Source organism: Triticum aestivum, chromosome 5A, assembly GCF_018294505.1.
Source record: "Triticum aestivum cultivar Chinese Spring chromosome 5A, IWGSC CS RefSeq v2.1, whole genome shotgun sequence".
Taxonomy (NCBI): Eukaryota; Viridiplantae; Streptophyta; class Magnoliopsida; order Poales; family Poaceae; genus Triticum; species Triticum aestivum.
Genome location: NC_057806.1, coordinates 593,904,189 through 593,926,164, shown reverse-complemented (window position 1 = coordinate 593,926,164; position 21,976 = coordinate 593,904,189).

Genomic DNA, 21,976 nt, shown 5'->3' with positions numbered 1-21,976 from the left:
GAAGCGTCGCAATACACCTCATAATCCTTGGTCTGATCTGGCAAAATCAATACTGGTGAGGTAACCAAACGTTTCTTCAACTCCTGGAAACTAGCCTCACACTCCTCAGTCCATTTGAACTTAGTATCCTTCTTCAACAACTCCGTCATAGGCTTCGCAATCTTTGAGAAATTCTCAATAAATCTCCGGTAGTATCCTGCGAGTCCAAGAAAACTCCGGATCTCTCCAACTGTTGTTGGTGCTTCCCATTCGGTTACGGTCTCAACCTTAGTGGGGTCAACTGCTATACCTTCTCCGGATATAACGTGTCCGAGGAATCCAACTTCCTTCAACCAAAACTCATATTTGCTGAATTTGGCGTATAACTGATGTTCCCTTAGTTTCTCCAAAACCAAACGCAAATGTTCCTTATGCTCCTCTTTATTCTTTGAATAAACCAGGATGTCATCAATGAACACTACGACGAACTTATCCAAAAACTCCATAAACACTTTGTTCATCAGGTTCTTAAAATAGGCAGGTGCGTTAGTCAATCCAAATGGCATAACGGTATACTCATACAGTCCATATCTCGTGGTGAATGCTGTCTTAGGTATGTCTTGCTCCCGAATCTTCAATTGATGGTACCCTGATCGCAAATCGATCTTGGAAAACACTTTAGCTCCTTGCAACCGATCAAACAGATCGTTGATCATTGGTAGTGGGTACTTATTCTTGATGGTTACTTCATTCAATCCCCGATAATCTACAACCATCCTTAATGATCCATCCTTCTTTTCCACTAGAAGTACGGGTGATCCCCAAGGCGAAGAACTTGGGCGAATGTAACCTTTATCCAATAACTCCTTAATCTGATTCTTAATTTCCACCAAATCCTTTGCTGGCATCCGGTACGGTCGCTTCAATATTGGGCCTGTACCTGGCAATAACTCAATCGAAAACTCAATGTCTCTATCTGGTGGCATGCCTGGTAATTCCTCAGGAAATACATCAGGAAAATCCTTTACCACTGGTACTTCTTCTTGCACAACTCCTGTTAGGCAGTTCACTTGTGTCCTATTTGGCACATGCCAGGATACATACTTGATCCTTCTTCCTTCTGGTGTGGTAAGCAAAATTGTCTTACTAGCACAATCGATGTTTCCTCCATACATCGACAGCCAATCCATACCAAGAATCACATCCAGACCTTGGGATTCCAGAATAATTAAATCTGTTGGGAAAACATGCCTTCCTATACTTAATGGTACTAGGAAACATCCTTGTCTGGCCATGTACTCTGCTCCTGGCGAGCTTACTAGCATAGGTGTTTTAAGAATCCTAGTGGGCAGGCTATACTTTTCCACAAATCCCCTTGATATGTATGAATGCGATGCACCAGTATCGAAAAGAACGAGTGCGGTAAATGACTTAACCAAAAACTTACCGATTACTGCATCGGGCTGATCTTCAACCTCCTCCACATTAACGTGGTTCACCTGTCCCCTATTGAAAGGGTTCGGCTTCTTCCCAGAGCTTCCATTGCCATTTCCATTCTGGCCTTCGGGACATTCATTGGCATAATGTCCGGTCTTGGAACACTTGAAACAGGTGACTTGACTCAGGTCTCTCTTGGTTGGGGTCGATGGGGTGGTCCGGTTCTGGCCGTTGCTTCCTCCATTCCCATTACCATTCTTGTGGCCATTATGGTTGTGCGAGCTACCTCCTCCATGGGTATGCTGAAACTGAAATCCTGGTTTAGGGGCAAAACGGGGCTTCTGCTGGGCTCCAGAGTTATACTTCCCCTGTCCATACTTCCTCTTACGGTTCTCAATCTGCTGTTGCTTTCCTTCAATCATGATGGCACGATCTACCAACTCCTGGTAGTTGTTGAAACTTGCTACCATCAATTTCATGCTTAGTTCATCATTCAGTCCTTCCAGAAACTTCTCCTGCTTAGCTGCATCCGTAGCAACGTCATCTGGGGCATAACGTGCTAACTTGCTGAAATCGTCAACGTACTGGCCAACTGTCCTTCCTCCTTGGCGTAAGTTGCGAAACTCACGCTTCTTCACGGCCATAGCTCCTGCTGAAACATGGGCAGTGCGGAAAGCTTGCTGAAACTGATCCCATGTGACAGTGTCAACTGGGTAAGTGGCTGTGAAATTCTCCCACCATGCTGCCGCGGGTCCGTCAAGCTGGTGAGCGGCAAACTTCACTTTCTCACCATCCGTGCATCCTGCAGTGGTCAACTCCCTTCCTATCTTGCGGAGCCAATCGTCTGCTACTATTGGCTCGGTGCTACTGGAAAACACCGGCGGATTCAGCCTAAGGAAACGGGCTAAGTGGTCAACAGGTGGTGGTGGTGGTGGGTTGTTGTTGTTGTTGTTGTTCTGCTGGTTCTGGACTAACATCTGCATCAATTGATTCTGCTGCTGGATCAACTGAGTGAGCTCCGGTGGGAATCCATTGTCACGTCTCGGAGGCATCTGAGGGTTTAGAAAAGACGAGAATTAAGAATAGAGTGAGGTCTAAAGGGAAAACACTACCCTAATGCACATGGGCAAATGCACACAAAATCACTTCATTCAATCAAACAAGGGCTTACAAACGGTCTAAATCTATCGCGAAAGTGCTTGACTATAATGTTTACATGGGGGAATACTACTACTATCTGGTGGTCATCTAGAAATTTGAACCGGTGGAAGACTCCATGATATCTGCTCCGGCTTCGTCTTCAAAGTCGGGTTCACTTGGATCCGAATCGGTGTCGTCGATGATGATGTAGTTGTCCGGACATGCGACGTACTCGTCCTCCTCCTTGGATGCTAACTTCCTCTTGAGTTCTTCAATCTCCTGCTTAAGATCGCCATTGTGTCTCGCTAGAGCTACGATCTCGTCCATGTAGTCCTTGCGCGTAGACTTCAGTTCTCCTTCTAGCTCGATGATCCTTGCCTTTGCATTCTTCAACTCTATCATATCATTGCACATCTGGTTCTCGTGGCGTAGAATGTGCTGGTTTAACTCCTGGATGAAAGATGCAATGGATCTATCCTTCTTGGTGTTGACTAACTCCCATTGTTCATCTCGGCGTCCACAAATCTGGTAGATAGTGTCCTTGAGGTCTTCTTGGTAAACTTCTCCAATGCGTCCTATGGTGATATGAGCTGCCATGCTCTTTCCCAGACTCCAGGTTGGTGCATTGAAAACACTATCTATAGGCTTCGTGATTGGCGCAAATGTTCATCCCGGAACGTGAGCTTGAATCTTCCAGCGCTCCTCTTCAGGCAGAGTGGTGTTGAAGGTGCCGGTGAAGCTTGGTAGTCCTATGTTCAGGTACTTGGTGACTTCCTTCAGGTGAAATCCAAATGGTGTGCCTTAATCCGGTTGAGCGTACTTAATCTTCACGTTCGTCATCCTAAAAGAGTAGAAAAGATGAGGAGTTAGAAAATGAGAAGAGAGTAGTGATCTATGGCTTTAACTTAGTGGTCGTGTCCTACAGTCAGCGTGGGCTCTGATACCATCTCTGTAGCGACCCGACCCGAATGGATCAAGTGCTCTGTGCTCAGGTGTCATCCCTGGATCAGTAATGCTGACACCACACAGTACATCGAAGGATTTATAGCAGAGTGGCAATCACACACTTATTACATCGTTGTCTCAAAGAGAACTTATTACAATAAATATGGCTTAAGGCCATCTAGTGTCGATAACAGCGGAAGACTCGGAAGATAAATGGGTCCATCAACTCCAACGGCATCACTGAGTATAGAACCATGACCTAGAAACACCTTACTCGTCGTCTGAAAAGTCTGCAACATGAAAGTTGCAGCCCGAAAACGGGTCAGCACATGGAATATGCTGGCAATGTAACACATAGAGAGTAATGAAATGAAACAACTATACTATATGCATATATGGCTGGTGGAAAGCTCTATGGTTACAGTTTTGCGTAAAGCCAGTTTTTCCCTACTGCAAAGGAATAAATTTATTTAACTATCATGGTGGTTGTTAAACATCGAGAATGGTTGACAGCATTCCGATCCCAATTAAGTGAACAATTAAAACCCAACAACCTTAATTAGAGTAACATGTTGAGATTCACATGATATTCAAGTACTAGATACTCAAGTTGTCCATAACCGGGGACACGGCTAATCATGATTAGTTTGTACACTCTGCAGAGGTTTGCGCACTTTTCCCCACAAGACTCGATCGCCTCCGTTTGGTTTCTCGCATTACATGGTGTTTGAGAAGACGGATGACCGAGACACAGTCTTTCAGAAGCACTAACACCTTACATGTGGGTAGACCGGTACACCTACTTTCCCCTACATCTGCTAGTCTACCCGTAAGAGTTCGCACGACTTAGTCAACTATGCCAGAGCCCATAATGGCTTGTGGCTGCACACGGAAGTTTCTAGCATGAAAGATCTTATGATCCCTTTGAGCCTGGGTGGCGGTCCAAAATAAAACAGGCAAGTCCTGATAGACATCAGGTGCCTCAATCCACCCAGATGTGTATTTAAGTTGCCACCTTAGATAAACCATTAAAATTATCAACTCACATCTGTCATGGATATCACTCATCCAATCCACGTCTACTAGCATAGCATGGCATAATAAGCAAACGTAGAAGTAACTCCCAAAGGTTTCATAATAATACAGGTGATAGGTACTACCTCATCTACTTCCCATCCCACAATTTAATTAGATCCTAATCATGCAATGTGAGAGGATTGATCTAATGCAATAAAACATGGGTTGTAGAAAAGGTATGATCAAAGTGTTACTTGCCTTGCTGATGATCCGCGAGTCCTAGGGTTTCGAAGTAACAAGCGGCGCAATCCGGGTGATCTATCGCAGACAAACAACAAGCATACAATAAGTACTCATCTAATGCACAAGTAAAACTTGAACAAGAGAACGAACCAGAAAGTTCAATTTAAGAACTCCGGTTGCAAAGAAAGAACGGACCGAACAAAGAAACGGAAAACAAACGGCGGAAGAAAACAACTCGGTTCTAGCAAGTTGAAACTAGGTCAAATTTTACCGGGGCAAAAACTTGTTTAAGTTGATTAGACGGAACGGCGGTTTCGAAACGAAACTCCAGGCGCTTGAATCACCTGATTCCGATAAACGAGCGAGAAGAAAGACTAGAACGAAGATCGGATCTGAGATCACGATCGCGGAATAAAACCGACGAAAAAGAAAACGAAGAGCGGTTAAACGAACGGGCGTCGTTAACCGGGAAAAAGATGGGTGATCACGTTCGTTGAGACGAACGGTCCGAAAGAAGAATGAAAACCGATCTAGGGTTTCGGAAGAAAACCGAAATAAAAACCAGAAGAAAAAGAAAAGAAATGGAGAGAAAACGGAACGGTTCTTTTAGGAAAAACCGGACCGGGGAAGAAAAAGAGAGGCGCGGCTACCTCGGGAGGCGGGCTCTGGGCGGCGGCGACTAAGGGCGGCGGCGGCGGCTTAGGGCGGCGGCGGCAGCGACTAAGGCGGCGGCTAGGGGCTGCGCGCTGCTGCTTGCTGCGGCTTAGGAGGAGAGGGGCTTGGGGTTTTGGTGTGATGAGAGGGGGGGGTTATGGGGGTATTTATACTAGGAGGGGGAGGGGGTAGATGCTTGGGCAAGGGGCAAAGGGGGCGCCGGCCTAGAGTCCTTCTAGGACTCGGCCTAGGGCGGGGCGGCGGCTGCCTGCGCCTGGCGCCTGGCGCGCGCGCGGCTGGGGCTGGGGCCTGGCCGGCCGGCCTGCTGGCTGGGCCTTGGCCCAAGGCGCTGCGAAGAAGATTTTTTTAAAAAAAAATCGATTCCGCGCAGAAAAACAAAAAGAAAACTAACTAAACGAACTCCGAAAAACCTAAAGTAAATTTTCCCCGACTCCTGACAACGAGTCGAACAAAAATGAACTTTACTCCGGACCTAAAATGCAATTTTTGAAAACACGCATTTTTCCCTATCCAAATAAAATGCAAACAAAACTCCGAAAACCAAAATTTGATTTATTCATTAAATCTTCATTTTTTCCTAAATTTGGGAAAGTCATATTATTCCCCTCTCTCATATTTTGATATTGGAAAAATAATTGAAGATGAAATAAATAAATCAAATGATCCTCTTTTCAAATTTGAGAAAACTCTCAAATATGAAAATAACGAAATCTCCAACTCTCTCTGAAGGTCCTTGAGTTGCGTGAAATTTCTAGGATCAACCAAAATGCATGAAAATATGATATGCATGATGATCTAGTGTATAACATTCCAAATTGCAAATTTGGGATGTTACAAGAATGCTTCATGTACTTCACTTATATCTTTTAAGTACGATCTTATAGAATTGCTCTTTGTGCTTCACTTAAATCTTTTGAGTACGGTTTTATAGAATGCTTCGTGTGCTTCACTTATACATTTTGAGCTTGGACATTGGTTAGTTTATATTAATTGTAGAAAGCTCCATGAACTTCACTTATATATTTTGGAGTATGAATAATAATATCATCTAAAGCGGGTTTGGAAGAGTGTCAACTCTAGGAACTAGTGATCCCGCTATTCCGAATGAGAAGAATTTTGCTTATGTGGAGAGTAGAAAATTTTCTATGCTTGTAGATCATGAAAAGAATGCTTTATGTGATGGTTATATTGTTGAAATCATTCACGATGCTACTGAAAATTATTATGAGGGAGGAATACATGCTTGTAGGAGTGCAATAATATCAAGTTTTTCTCTCTATGTGCTTAAAGTTTTGAAGTTATACTGTTTTTCCTTCCTATGCTAGTTGATTATTGTTCCCATAAATTGTGTTCTCACAAAATCCCTAGGCATAGGAAGTGGGTTAGGTTTAAATGTCCTAGTCATATTCTTCATGATTCTCTCTTTATGTTCAAGTCTTATCTTTCATGTGAGCATCATTGAAATCATCATGCCTAGCTAAAAGGCATTAAAGAAAAGCGCTTGTTGTGAGACAACCCAATATTTACCCTTACTGTTTTTGTGTGTTTACATGATTAAGCTGCTGTAGTAATCATGTTTTGTAGCTTTTGTTTCAATAAAGTGCCAAGTAAGACCTTTGGGAAAGACTTGGGTGAAAGGTAATGTGATCTTGCTGTAACAAACAGAAACTTTGCGCTCATGAGATTAGCTGCCATTTTTTACATATAAGTGATTTGTTGCTGATTATTTTTTCAGAAGATTAATATACAAATTCATTACGTCCACAAATTTATTTCATAATTTTTTGAGTAGCAGAAGTATGGTTAGTGTTCAGATCATTACAGACTGTTCTGTTTTTGACAGATTCTGTTTTCATTGCATAGTTTGCTTGTTTTCTAGTTTCTATGACTTATATTCCTCAATATAAATTATAGAAATGATATGGTACAGTAGGCATTGTGTGAGAACAATTATGATCTTTGTATTTGACAATACCAAGGTGAATGGTTTACTCTTTATCATACTAACCTATCTCACGAAGTTCCGTTAAGTTTTGTGTGATTGAAGTTTTCAAGCTTTGGGTGAGATATCGATATGAGGAGAATAAGGAGTGGAAAGACCCTAAGCTTGGGGATGCCCAAGGCACCCCAAGGTAATATTCAAGGAAGACTCAAGCGCCTAAGCTTGGGGATGCCCCAGAAGGCATCCCCTCTTTCGTCTTCAAAACTATTGGTATACCTTACTCGGAGCTATATTTTTATTCATCACATGATATGTGTTTTGCTTGGAGCGTATTTTCAATTTTACTTGCTGTTTGAATAAAATCATTGGATCTGAAATCTTAAATGAAAAAGAATCCTCCCATGGCTAGTTAATTATTTGACTACTCAGTGTCCTTCACTCATATCTTTTTGGAGTAGTTTGTCATTACTCACGTGCTTCACATATATCCTATGAGTAAATGGTTGAATGAATTGAATATCATAAATCTCAATTTATATATGTTTCGTATGCTTATACAATGGGGAGTAATGACTTCACATGGAATAAGTATAGTTAGTAAACTTATTGAAAGTTAGCAAACGTACAATTGGTCACTTGAACATTTCATGAAAGAATATTGAAGGAAGAGAGATTTCACATATAAATATACTATCTTGGACATCTTTTGTAATTGTGAGTGTCAGTGTCAAAACCGGCGGATCTCGGGTAGGGGGTCCCGAACTGTGCGTCTAAGGCGGATGGTAACAGGAGGCAGGGAACACGATGTTTTACCCAGGTTCGGGCCCTCTTGACGGAGGTAAAACCCTACGTCCTGCTTGATTTATTCTTGATGATATGAGTATTACAAGAGTTGATCTACCACGAGATCGGAGAGGCTAAACCCTAGAAGCTAGCCTATGGTATGATTGTATGTTGTCCTACGGACTAAAACCCTCCTGTTTATATAGACACCGGAAAGGGCTACGGTTACACAAGGTCGGTTACAAAGGAGATATCCATATCCGTACTGCCTAGCTTGCCTTCCATGCCAAGTAGAGTCCCGTCCGGACACGAGACGAAGTCTTCAATCTTGTATCTTCATAGTCCAACAGTCCGGCCAAAGGATATAGTCCGGCTGTCCGGAGACCCCCTAAGCCAGGACTCCCTCAGTAGCCCCGAACCTGGCTTCAATGACGATGAGTCCGGCGCGCAGTATTGTCTTTGGCATTGCAAGGCGGGTTCCTCCTTCGAAGACACCACGGAAGAATTTGAATACAAGTATAGTGTCCGACCTTGCAAAATAAGTTCCACATGCCACCGTAGAGAGAATAATATTTCCACAAATCTAATCTGCTGACTTGTTTCGGCAACATGACATGATGCCATGGCCCAGTGATTATTCGAACCGTTTCCTTTAACTAGCCCCGCACATAACGCGAGGCAATTTCTTGACACGTCTCGTCAAAGCAGAGATCGTGTCCCCCTTATTATGGGATTCTCGTCAATATGGGCGTGGGTAACCCAACCATGCTTAGGACTCCTAGATTTTAGGCAAGCCCCAAACGACCACGAGGAGGACGCTTGATATTCACCCTCTTTATAAAGGGTCAAGGTTTTTACTTTTTTCCTCCCGTGCTCAATCGAACCCTTCCCCCTAAAGGAAATATGCCCTAGAGGCAATAATAAAGTTATTATTTATTTCCTTATATCATGATAAAGGTTTATTATTCATGCTAGAATTGTATTAACCGGAAACATAATACATGTGTGAATACATAGACAAACAGAGTGTCACTAGTATGCCTCTACTTGACTAGCTCGTTAATCAAAGATGGTTATGTTTCCTAACCATGGACAAAGAGTTGTCATTTTATTAACGGGATCACATCAGTAGTTGAATGATCTGATTGACATGACCCATTCCATTAGCTTAGCACCCGATCGTTTAGTATGTTGCTATTGCTTTCTTCATGACTTATACATGTTCCTATGACTATGAGATTATGTAACTCCTGTGTGCCGGAGGAACACTTTGGGTGCTACCAAACGTCACAACGTAACTGGGTGATTATAAAGGTGCTCTACAGGTGTCTCCAAAGGTACATGTTGGGTTGACGTATTTCAAGATTAGGATTTGTCACTCCGATCATCGGAGAGGTATCTCTGGGCCCTCTCGGTAATGCACATCACTTAAGCCTTGCAAGCATTGCAAATAATGAGTTAGTTGCGGGATGATGTATTACGGAACGAGTAAAGAGACTTGCCAGTAACGAGATTGAACTAGGTATTGGATACCGACGATCGAATCTCGGGCAAGTAACATACCGATGACAAAGGGAACAACGTATGTTGTTATGCGGTCTGACCGATAAAGATCTTCGTAGAATATGTAGGAGCCAATATGGGCATCCAGGTCTCGCTATTGGTTATTGACCAGAAAGGTGTCTCGGTCATGTCTACATAGTTCTCGAACCCGTAGGGTCCGCACGCTTAACGTTCGTTGACGATATAGTACTATGTGAGTTATGTATGTTGGTGACCGAATGTTGTTCGGAGTCCGGAATGAGATCACGGACATGACGAGGATCTCCGGAATGGTCCAGAGATGGGCCGCGCGCCCCTCCCCTCCCTTGGTCCGAATAGGACAAGGAGAGGGGGCCGGCCCCCCTTCCTCTTTTCCCCCCTCCGCAAATCCTATTCCAACTAGGATTGGGGGGGAATCCTACTCCCGGAGGGAGTAGGACTCCTCCTGGCGCGCCTCTCCTAGGCCGGCTGCACCCCCCCCCCTTGAGCCTTTATATACGGAGGCAGGGGCACCCCAGAGGAGCGCAAGTTGATCCACGTGATCATATTCTTAGCCGTGTGCGGCGCCCCCTGCCACCATAGTCCTCAATAATATTGTAGCGGTGCTTAGGCAAAGCCCTGCGACAGTAGTACATCAAGATCGTCACCACGCCATCGTGCTGACGGAACTCTTCCCCGACACTTTGCTGGATCGGAGTCCGGGGATCGTCATCGAGCTGAACGTGTGCTAGAACTCGGAGGTGCCGTAGTTTCGGTGCTTGATCGGTCGGGCCGTGGAGACGTACGACTACATCAACCAAACGCTTCGTTGTCGATCTACAAGGGTACGTAGATCACACTCTCCCCTCTCGTTGCTATGCATCACCATGATCTTGCGTGTGCATAGGAATTTTTTTGAAATTACTACGTTCCCCAACACCCCCACCTCAAGTTCTAACACCCAAAGCTCATGTCAGGTGCTTCGGACCTTCAATCATGTCCGGATCCAGCCTCCAGGGCCGGTGGATGCCCTCCTCCGTCATGGAGGATGATATCAGGAAGTTGAGGGAGGCAAGATACTTGACCGCCGAAGTCTCGCATCAGCTGCCTGCCCGAGGGCAGGTCGTCCCTACTCCTAAACCCAACGAAGACATTGTGTTCATCTCCCACTTTCTCCGAGGACTAGGCTTCACTCTGGATCCCTTCGTTAGGGGTTTGATGTTTTATTACGGGCTTGATTTCCACGATCTAGCCCCGGATTCCTTCCCCCACATCTCGGCATTTATTGTCGTATGTGAGGCCTTCCTCTGCATTACCCCTCACTTCGGCCTGTGGCTCAAGACCTTTGATGTGAAGCCGAAGACGGTCGAGGGGCAGTATGCAGTGTGTGGAGGTGCATTAATAAGCAAGATTGCTGGAGCTCCGTGGCCAAAAGGTTCCTTTCTAGAGGTGTCCGGATTATGTCAAAGGGAGTGGTTCTACATCACCGCTCCCAGAAGTGACAAGTGGGTAGCTCCCCCCATCTTTCGCTCAGGCCCCCCACCACAACTGATGTCATGGATCAGCAGGGGGCTGAGCTAGGGTCCAGCCAAGGATGTGCCCATACTGTAGAGCCGCATCTGGGATCTCTTCGAGGGAGATTTTAGTTTGGTTATGGTAGTGCAAGTCATGCTGGTTCGTCAAGTCCAGCCTTGCAAATGCCGGCCCCTTCGTTTATGGGAATTCAACCCAGAAGGACCACGCACTATTCAGAATTTCCTCGGCCTGACGCACGAGGAGATGTACTAGTCGTTCTTCGGTCCCTAGATAGAGTGTCCGGATATCTCTGAGGACATGGGCCTGAGCAGCAACCGCACCGCGGCCCAAGTAAGTAATCCTCTAGCCGAACACACTGTCTTTCTTTTATCATGACATCATTCTGAAGGATCGCTCTTTGACCAGGACTGGATAGCAAAGGCGAAGATGATCTGGTGTTCGGCGGTGCTAGAAAAGATGCTCGAGCCAGCACCTTGCCTGGTGCCCGCAAAGGAAGATGAAGGGGGGAATGAAGAGGGCCAAAGCGGGCCTCCACCGCTATCTGTTCCAACCGAGGGAACGAGCGTCTCCGTGAGGGAGGATAGCCAAGAGAAGGAGTCTGACATTCCTTCGCCCCGGGGGAGGAAGAGGACTACCTCTAATGATCCGGAAACCAAGGTTTCCAAACGGGAGAAGAAAACTCCACCAGAGGGTCCTGTCTCGGAGGGCGCTTTTGCCGCACAAAGCTCGTGCGGGGATCAGCCCTCTAACGAGTCGTAAGTGATCAAAATTTACTTGATAGCAGAAATATTCTACCTTAATTCCGTGGAAACTAACCGAAGCGTTTATCTTGCAGTTCGGATCTTAGCCCTTCTCAACAGAGCTCGTCTTTAGGGGACCTTCTTCCGGAGATGATGGAGACCCAAACACCTCCCCCGGACTCCCCCGTTCAAGAAGCGGGCGACCTTGAAGTGTCTTCATGGAGGGCCTCTCCGGATTCAGTGAGGCCAGAAGATAATCCCATAGTCACTCGAAGTCCCCAGCATCCGGCTCTTGAAGAGGGCACACAAAAGAGTCCGGCGCCATCTGGTATGCGGTCGGACATACTGAGGGATCTGCTGAAGCGAGCGACCATCTCGGAAGAACACCGTGCATTGATGGGTACGGTGATGGAAAGGATTTCGTCCGCCGAAAGCGGGTTGCATGACACCTTTATGAGTCTACTAACGGGCTTTGAGGTACGTAAAATGATATACCTTTGTGATGGTGCCGCACGTTTTTAGGTGTGCCCGGTGTAGATAGTAGCCCCTGAGATTCTGGTTGTCACCAAGAACGGTGGCAAATAGAGGATCGTAGTCCTAGTAAATAACCATACCACCTTTATGTGCAGGTGGTGGAAGCTCCGGTGGCTAGCCGGACTCATGAGTTTGCCGAACTAAAGCGGCAACTGGATGCGGCGGATGCTGACATCGGGCTTGTTAACAAGAGGCTTGACGAGGCACAGTGTAAGTGATATTTTCTGGTAAATGTCACATAGTAAGAGCAGCGTGATGCCAGTATCTCTAATGTGTTGTGACTGCAGATGGAGCTGCCACTGTGGAGACCCTTCGGGCGGAACTTGCCCGAGCCAAAGAACAAGCAAGGAGTAGTAATGCGGCTGCTTTGAAGGCGGCCGAAGAGTTAAGAGCCGAGAAGGCCGCGCATTGCGAGAGCAAAGAGAAAATGGCCAAGATGGCTATAGAGTTAAAAGATACTACCGACCGTTGTTAGGTCCTTGAAAAAGAAAACTGAATGAAGGCGACGGACCTCAAAAAGGCCACGATGGTGACCAAAGACACCCGCTCTGCCATGAGAGCGAAGAAGGAGGAGCTGCATGAAGCCAGTTATATTGTGGCTGGGAAGCCCTTTTTGCTGTGGAGGAAGTTCGGAGATCTGCGGTACACCCCTCTGGATCGGCTGTGGAGTTCGGCAGACGCATATCTGGATTTGACGGCAAGTACTGTCGATGCGGCTGAATACTTCCAAGATCAAACAGATCGTGAAGTGGACGAGCTATTCTGGTCGCAGTTTAACATTCCAGAGCGTCCTCTTCCGCTAACTGATCAGCTTGCCGAATGGGCTGAACTCAATAGATTGTCCGGACTTGCCATGAGGTCCGTCGGAGATCATCTGTGGCCGGAAAAACCGAAGCCGAACAGCTATTTCAGCTTAGTGTAGTAGTTCCTTGGTGCGGTGCCGCGCATCAATGCGATGAAGAGGTCGGCGTGCATAGAAGGCTCGCGAATGGCTATTGCCTGTGTCAAAGCATATTGGGCGGAAATGGATGCTACCACTGTTGCGGCGCAAGGTTCGTCCATAGGCCGAGTGGCTGGCGAGCACTATTTTGAAGAAGTTCTTGAGGGTGCTCGTTTGATAGAGGCCCAGTGCTCGAAGAATATTGTGTTTCACTGACATGTATTCCCATTGTAAAAACAATGTTTTATTAATTTTATCAAGGTTGTATTTATACTTTCGCCCGAAAGTATTGTGATGCCTCCTGTGCGGCCGTTTTATTTATACATGTGTATAACCTGAAAGATTGCAGTCGTCGGCTTCAGCCCCCATGCATATAATGCGGGGGTGTTCGCAGAAGACGCGTATTCACACTTAATCCAACGTCTTGGTCCTACTAAGGAGGTGAGAGCGCAGCGAACTAGGCAACCAGACTATAATGCTTTAGCACTTTCACTTAGCCATAGGAGTTTGACAGTGGGCTACTATATAGCCCCTGGTGGCGCCCCACTCACCCGAGTTCGGGGTGCGTACATGCCCAGCCGGGAAACGGCCCTTTGTTAAGGCGGAGGAATTCTAGGATTCCAATAGGTCATCGAGTGGTTGACCAGTCTCGCGCTATATCATGACAGTCAATTTTCGGCTTTCTCTACTGAGGTGCTTGATAACCCACAAGTATAGGGGATCGCAACAGTTTTCGATAAGTAAGAGTGTCGAACCCAACGAGGATCTAGAGGTAGAACAAATATTCCCTCAAGTTTTATCGACCACCGATACAACTCTACGCACACTTGATGTTCGCTTTACCTAGAACAAGTATGAAGCTAGAAGTACTTTGTAGGTGTTTTCGGAAAGGCTTGCAAGAAAGTAAAGAGCACGAAAATAAAACTAGGGGCTGTTAAGGTAAAGAAGCAACTAAAGTAAATATAGCGAGTGTGGAAAAGTGGTGGTAGGAGTTGCGAAATTGCCCCTAAGCAATTGACTACTTTACTAGACCAATAGCAAGTATTATGTGGGAGAGGCCACTGCTAGCATGTCATCCCTGACTTGGAATTATATGCACTTATGATTGGAACTATTAGCAAGCATCCGCAACTACTAATGTTCATTAAGGTAAAACCCAACCATAGCATTAAGATATATTGGTCCCCCTTCAATCCCGTATGCATCAATTTCTATGCTAGGTTGAAGCTTCTGTCACTCTTGCCCTCCAATACATAGTCCTATCAACATACAACTAACCCTAGGGCGTGATCCACGCGCGCAATCATATGATGGGCACCAAAGGACAGCAACATAACCAGAAGCAAATTAAATCAATCATAGCAATTCATCAACCACCGATAGGACAACGAAAATCTACTCAGACATCATAGGATGGCAACACATCATTGGATAATAATATGAAGCATAAAGCACCATGTTCAAGTAGAGGGTACAGCGGGTTGCGGGAGAGTGGACCGCTGTAGATAGAGGGGGGAAGGTGATGGAGATGTTGGTGAAGATGGCAGAGGTGTTGGTGTAGATCACGGTGATGATGATGATGGCCACGGCGGCGTTCCGGCGCCACTGGAGGAGAGGGGGAGAGGGGCCCCCTTCTTCCTCTTCTTCCTTGACCTCCTCCCTAGATGGGAGAAGGGTTTCTCCTCTGGTCCTTGGCCTCCATGGCATGGGAGGGGCGAGAGCCCCTCCAAGATTGGATCTATCTCTCTGTTTCTCTCTGCTTCTGCGTTCTCTCCTGGCTCTGTTTCACCGTTTCGTATATATATGGAGATACATAACTCCGATTGGCCTGAAACCTTCGCCATGATTTTTCCCGAATATTAGCTTTCTTGCGGCAAAAGAAGAGCGTCAACCGCCTTACGGTGGGCTCACGAGGGTAGGGGCGCGCCCTAGGGGGGTGCCCCTGCCTCGTGACCACCTCGGGCACTGGCTCACGTTGATTTTCCTTCCGAATTTTCCATATTTTCCAAAAATAAGCTCCGTCCGTTTTTATCCCGTTTGGACTCCGTTTGATATGGATATTCTGCGAAACCAAAAACATGCAACAGACAGGAACTGGCACTGGATCAATATGTTAGTCCCAAAAATAAAATAATAAGTTGCCAAAAAGTATATGAAAGTTGAATAATATTGGCATGGAACAAACAAAAATTATAGATACGACGGAGACGTATCAGCATCCCCAAGCTTAATTCCTGCTCGTCCTCGAGTAGGTAAATGATAAAAAAGAAAATTTTTGATGTGGAATGCTACCTAGCATAATCTTGATCATATGTCTAATCATGGCATGAATATTAAGACATGAGTGATTCAAAGCAATAATCTATCCTTTAACATAAAGACAATAATACTTAAAGCATACCAACCAAGCAATTATGTCTTATTGAAATAGCATAGCCAAAGAAAGCTCATCCCTACAAAATCATATAGTCTGGCTATGCTCCATCTTCACCACACAAAGCATTCACATCATGCACAACCCCGATGACAAGCCAAGCAATTGTTTCATACTTTTGACATTCTCAAACCTTTTCAACTTTCACGCAATACGTGAGCGTGAGCCATGGACATAGCACTATAGGTGGAATAGAATATGATGATGGGGGTTATGTGGAGAAGACAAAAAAGGAGAAAGTCTCACATCAACTAGGCGTATCAACGGGCTATGGAGATGCCCATTAATAGATATCAATGTGAGGAGTAGGGATTGCCATGCAACGGATGCACTAGAGCTATAAGTATATGAAAGCTCAAACTGAAACTAAGTGGGTGTGCATCCAACTTGCTTGCTCATGAAGACCTAGGGCATTTAAGGAAGCCCATCATTTGGAATATACAAGCCAAGTTCTATAATGAAAATTTCCACTAGTATATGAAAGTGATAACTCAAGAGACTCTTTATATGAAGAACATGGTGCTACTTTGAAGCACAAGTGTGGTAAAAGGATAGTAACATTGCCCCTTTTTTGCGGGCTTCTTTGGCCCCCCTTTTTTATTTAGGCTTCTTTGGCCTCTCTTTTTTTGGGCAATGCTCTAATAATGATGATCATCACACTTTTATTTACTTACAACTCAATATTACAACTTGATATCTAGAACAAAGATATGACTCTATATGAATGCCTCCGGCGGTGTACCGGGATGTGCAATGATCTAGCATAGCAATGACATCAAAAAAATGGACAAGCCATGAAAACATCATGCTAGCTATCTTACGATCATGCAAAGCAATATGACAATGATGCTCAAGTCATGTATATGATGACGATGGAAGTTGCATGGCAATATATCTAGGAATGGCTATGGAAATGCCATAATAGGTAGATATGGTGGCTGTTTTGAGGAAGGTATATTGTGGGTTTATGGTACCGCCGAAAGTTGTGCGGTACTAGAGAGGCTAGCAATGAAGGAAGGGTGAGAGTGCGTATAATCCATGGACTCAACATTAGTCATAAAGAACTCACATACTTATTGCAAAAATCTATTAGTCATCGAAACAAAGGACTACGCGCATGCTCCTAGGGGGATAGATTGGTAGGAAAAGACCATCGCTCGTCCCCGACCGCCACTCATAAGGAAGACAATCAATAAACACCTCATGCTCCGACTTCCTTACATAACGGTTCACCATACGTGCATGCTACGGGACTTGCAAACCTCAACACAAGTATTTCTCAATTTCACAATTACTCAACTAGCATGACTCTAATATCACCACCTTTATATTGCAAAACTATTGCAAGGAATCAAACATATCATATTCAGCGATCTACAAGTTTATGTAGGATTTTATGACTAACCATGTGAATGACCAGTTCCTGTCATCTCTCTAAATAGATATAAGTGAAGCAAGAGAGTTTGAATCTTTCTACAAAATATATGCACGTGCTCTAACAAATCTAAGTGAAGCAAAAGAGCATTCTACAAATTGCAGTTTTCTATGTAAAGAGAAACATGCAATCCAAACTTCAAATGATATAAGCGAAGCACATGAAGCATTCTATAAAGCCATACTCAAAAGATATAAGTGAAGTGCAATGATAATTCTATAAATCAACCAAGGACTATCTCATACCAGCATGGTGCATAAAATAAAAATGAAAACTAAATGCAAAAGACGCTCCAAGATTTGCACATATCGCATGAACGAAACGAATCCGAAAACATACCGATATTTGTTGAAGAAAGAGGGGATGCCTCCCCAGCATCCCCAAGCTTAGACGCTTGAGTCTCCTTGAATATTTACTTGGGGTACCTCGGGCATCCCCAAGCTTGAGCTCTTGCCTCTCTTCCTTCTTCTCACATTGAGACCTTCTCGATCATCGAACACTTCATCCACACAAAACTTCAACAGAAAACTCGGTAAGATCCGTTAGTATAATAAAGCAAATCACTACTCTAAGTACTGTTGCAAACCAATTAATATTTTGTTTTTGCATTGTGTATACTGTAATATAACTTTTTCATGGCTTAATCCACTAATATAAATTGATAGTTTCATCAAAACAAGCAAACTATGCATCAAAAAACAGAATCTGTCTAAAACATAACAGTCTGTAATAATCTGAACATTCACCATACTTCTGATACTTGAAAAATTCTGCCAAAATTAGGAAACATAAACAATTTGTATAGGAAGACAGTGCAAAAAGAATCATAACCATTTGACGTTCCAGCTAAAAATGTAAAATCACGCACTACAGCCAAAGTTTCTGTCCTGCACCGTACAAACCATCAAGCAAATGTAAACATCCTAAAGGCAAACCTTGGCAAATTATTTTTATAATACAATGTAATTGTACAAGGGGATAATTATTTTTGTTGAAAAGTTTTTGTAATCAAGATTCACAAAGTTGTCGTGAGCATGAACAAAGTTCTAGGAGCTCTCCCACTTCAACAGTGCTTGTCTTTCTCACTTTCACTTTCCTTTTTGAAAAAGTTTTGGGTTCCCCTCTTTATTTTTGTTGTTTTTAAACTATATGAAAGCACTCAACAAAAATAAATGACAAACTAAAACTTCCGGGTTGTCTCCCTGGCAACGCTTTCTTTAAAGCCATTAAGCTAGGCATATAGTGCTCAAGTAGTGAATCCACCCGGATCCCAAGGTATATCAAAGCAAATTTTAATTAACAATGATTTGTAATTTAGTAGTGAGAACAAAGCAACATATATCAAGCAATGACAAAGTCTAACTCTCTTCCTATGCATCGGCATGTCATAAAAGAACAATTCATGCACACATAGTAAAGGCCAATGCATAGTATAAACAGTTTCTTGCAATTTTATCGTGTTGGAGACATAGAGAGGTGGAGATATAGTTCCTCTCTCATAATAATTGCAAGTAGGAGCAGCAAGCACATGCATATTATATCTATCAAAATCATCATGTGCAACGGTAAAAGGCAACCCATCAATGTAATCCTTAATAAGTGCAAACTTCTCCGATATAGTGTAGTTTGGAGAATTCAAAAAGATAATAGGACTATCATGCGTGGGTGCAATAGCAACAACTTCATGTTTAACATAAGGAACTATAGCAAGTTCATCTCCATAAGCATAATTCATATTGGCATCTTGGCCACAAGTATAGCAAGCATAATCAAAAAGGGACATTTCAAAAGAATCATAGGGATCATAACAGTCATCATAGCAATCATCCTTCGGTAAGCACGAAGGGGAATTAAAAAATGTATGAGTTGAAGAGTTACTCTCATTAGAAGGTGGGCACGGGTGATCAATCCGCTCTTCCTCCTTTTGTTCTTCGCTCTCCTCATCATCATTTTCATCCAATGAGCTCACAGTTTCATCAATTTCTTCTTCCATAGACTCCTGCAAAATATTAGTCTCTTCTTGGACAACGGAGTATTCCTCAATATATTGTTTAACATAGGTATTAGAAGCATAATTATCATAGCAATATTTAAGTATAGCAAAAAAAATTAGATTTGTGAAAAGTAGCATCATACTTTTCAATCAAAGAAGCAATTTCAAAAGCACCCTTATAAGCAACAAATTCTTCAATTTGTTGAACATCATAGTAACTATAAACACCTTTAGAATAAGAAGATAAGATTCCATTATCAATAAACTCACATTGGTAGGGAAGGTGTTTCTTAGGATTTTCAGAACAACAAGTAAAATCATATATTTCACATAAATTCCAAGCATAGAATTGCAAACATTGAATTTGACCCCATAATAGTTTCCCTTTTTCAGATATACGGTGTCGCACATAACAAGCATGCTCATCTAAAGATTTTCCCTCAACTAAGCTAGTTGGGGTTTCAGCACGAGCACAAAGGGATCGAAGATGATCCAAGTAAAAAGCTTCAGCAGTGTGATAGATTTTGAGTGGTTCTTCAACCATTCATTCAGTAGGTACAACTAATTTTTTTTGGTATTTTGTGTTTCTACCCATAACTAAAGATAGAAAACAACTAAGAACAACAAATAAAAATTACTTAGTGATAAAGCAAACAAGCACACACGAGAATATTCACCCCACGGTATTGCTCCCCGGCAACGGCGCCATAAAAAGGGTCTTGATAACCCACAAGTATAGGGGATCGCAACAGTTTTCGATAAGTAAGAGTGTCGAACCCAACGAGGAGCTAAAGGTAGAACAAATATTCCCTCTAGTTCTATCAACCACCGATACAACTCTAAGCACGCTTGACGTTCGCTTTACCTAGAACAAGTATGAAGCTAGAAGTACTTTGTAGGTGTTTTCGGAAAGGCTTGCAAGAAAGTAAAGAGCACGAAAATAAAACTAGGGGCTGTTAAGGTAAAGAAGCAACTAAAGTAAATATAGCGAGTGTGGAAAATTGGTGGTAGGAGTTGCGAAATTTCCCCTAAGCAATTGACTACTTTACTAGACCGATAGCAAGTATTATGTGGGAGAGGCCACTGCTAGCATGTCATCCCTGACTTGGAATTCTATGCACTTATGATTGGAACTATTAGCAAGCATCCGCAACTACTAATGTTCATTAAGGTAAAACCCAACCATAGCATTAAGATATATTGGTCCCCCTTCAATCCCGTATGCATCAATTTCTATGCTAGGTTGAAGCTTCTGTCACTCTTGCCCTCTAATACATAGTCCTATCAACATACAACTAACCCTAGGGTGTGATCCATGCGCGCAATCATATGATGGGCACCAAAGGACATCAACATAACCACAAGAAAATTAAATCAATCATAGCAATTCATCAACCACCGATAGACAACGAAAATCTACTCAGACATCATAGGATGGCAACACATCATTGGATAATAATATGAAGCATAAAGCACCATGTTCAAGTAGAGGGTACAGCGGGTTGCGGGAGAGTGGACCGCTGTAGATAGAGGGGGGAAGGTGATGGAGATGTTGGTGAAGATGTCGGAGGTGTTGGTGTAGATCGCGGTGATGATGATGATGGCCACAGCGGCGTTCCGGCGCCACCGGAGGAGAGGGGGAGAGGGGTCCTCTTCTTCCTCTTCTTCCTTGACCTCCTCCCTAGATAAGAGAAGGGTTTCCCCTCTAGTCCTTGGCCTCCATGGCATGGGAGGGGCGAGAGCCCCTCCGAGATTGCATCTATCTCTCTGTTTCTCTCTGGTTCTGCGTTCTCTCCTGGCTCTGTTTCACCATTTCATATATATATGGAGATCCGTAACTCCGATTGGCCTGAAACCTTCGCCGTGATTTTTTCCTAATATTAGCTTTCTTGCGGCAAAAGAAGAGCGCCAACCGCCTTACGGTGGGCTCAAGAGGGTAGGGGGCGCCCCCTGCCTCACGACCACCTCAGGCACTGGTTCGCGTTGATTTTCCTTCCGGATTTTCCATATTTTCCAAAAATAAGCTCCGTCCGTTTTTATCCCGTTTGGACTCCGTTTGATATGGATATTCTGCAAAACCAAAAACATGCAACAGACAGGAACTGGCATTGGGCACTGGATCAATATGTTAGTCCCAAAAATAAAATAAAAAGTTGCCAAAAAGTATATCAAAGTTGAATAATATTGGCATGGAACAATCAAAAAATATAGATATGACGGAGACGTATCAGTGCTCGTCCGGATGAACCAGGGCACAATCGCAGTAGTTCTCCTGGTGCCGCCTTAGCCGATAGAGCAGAACGTAAGGCAGCAAAACACAGGAGTCGGGCAAACCCAACATTTGACCCAAGACATGATTCGGAGCTGATGCATATAAGGCCAAACTCGCGACGCCAAACACTCCTAAGGTATTCGGTCTTTATGGTGTGAACCGGGCCTAAATAGTGCCCTTTGTAAGGAGCCCCTAATGTCCAGGTACGTGCATTGTTCTGACGTGGCCACATGCCAAGACGTCAGCATCCTTCTCAATTGTACTGCGAATCCGACGGATGTGTGTCAACAAGAGACAGTAAAAAAGGTTGACACAGGGTCTTAATCTAAAAAGAATCCTTGGAGCGGGTCCTTGCTGCACGTCTGCGCCTGTGTCTCCGTTGTGCCGTGTCCTCGACGGGTGTAGCATGA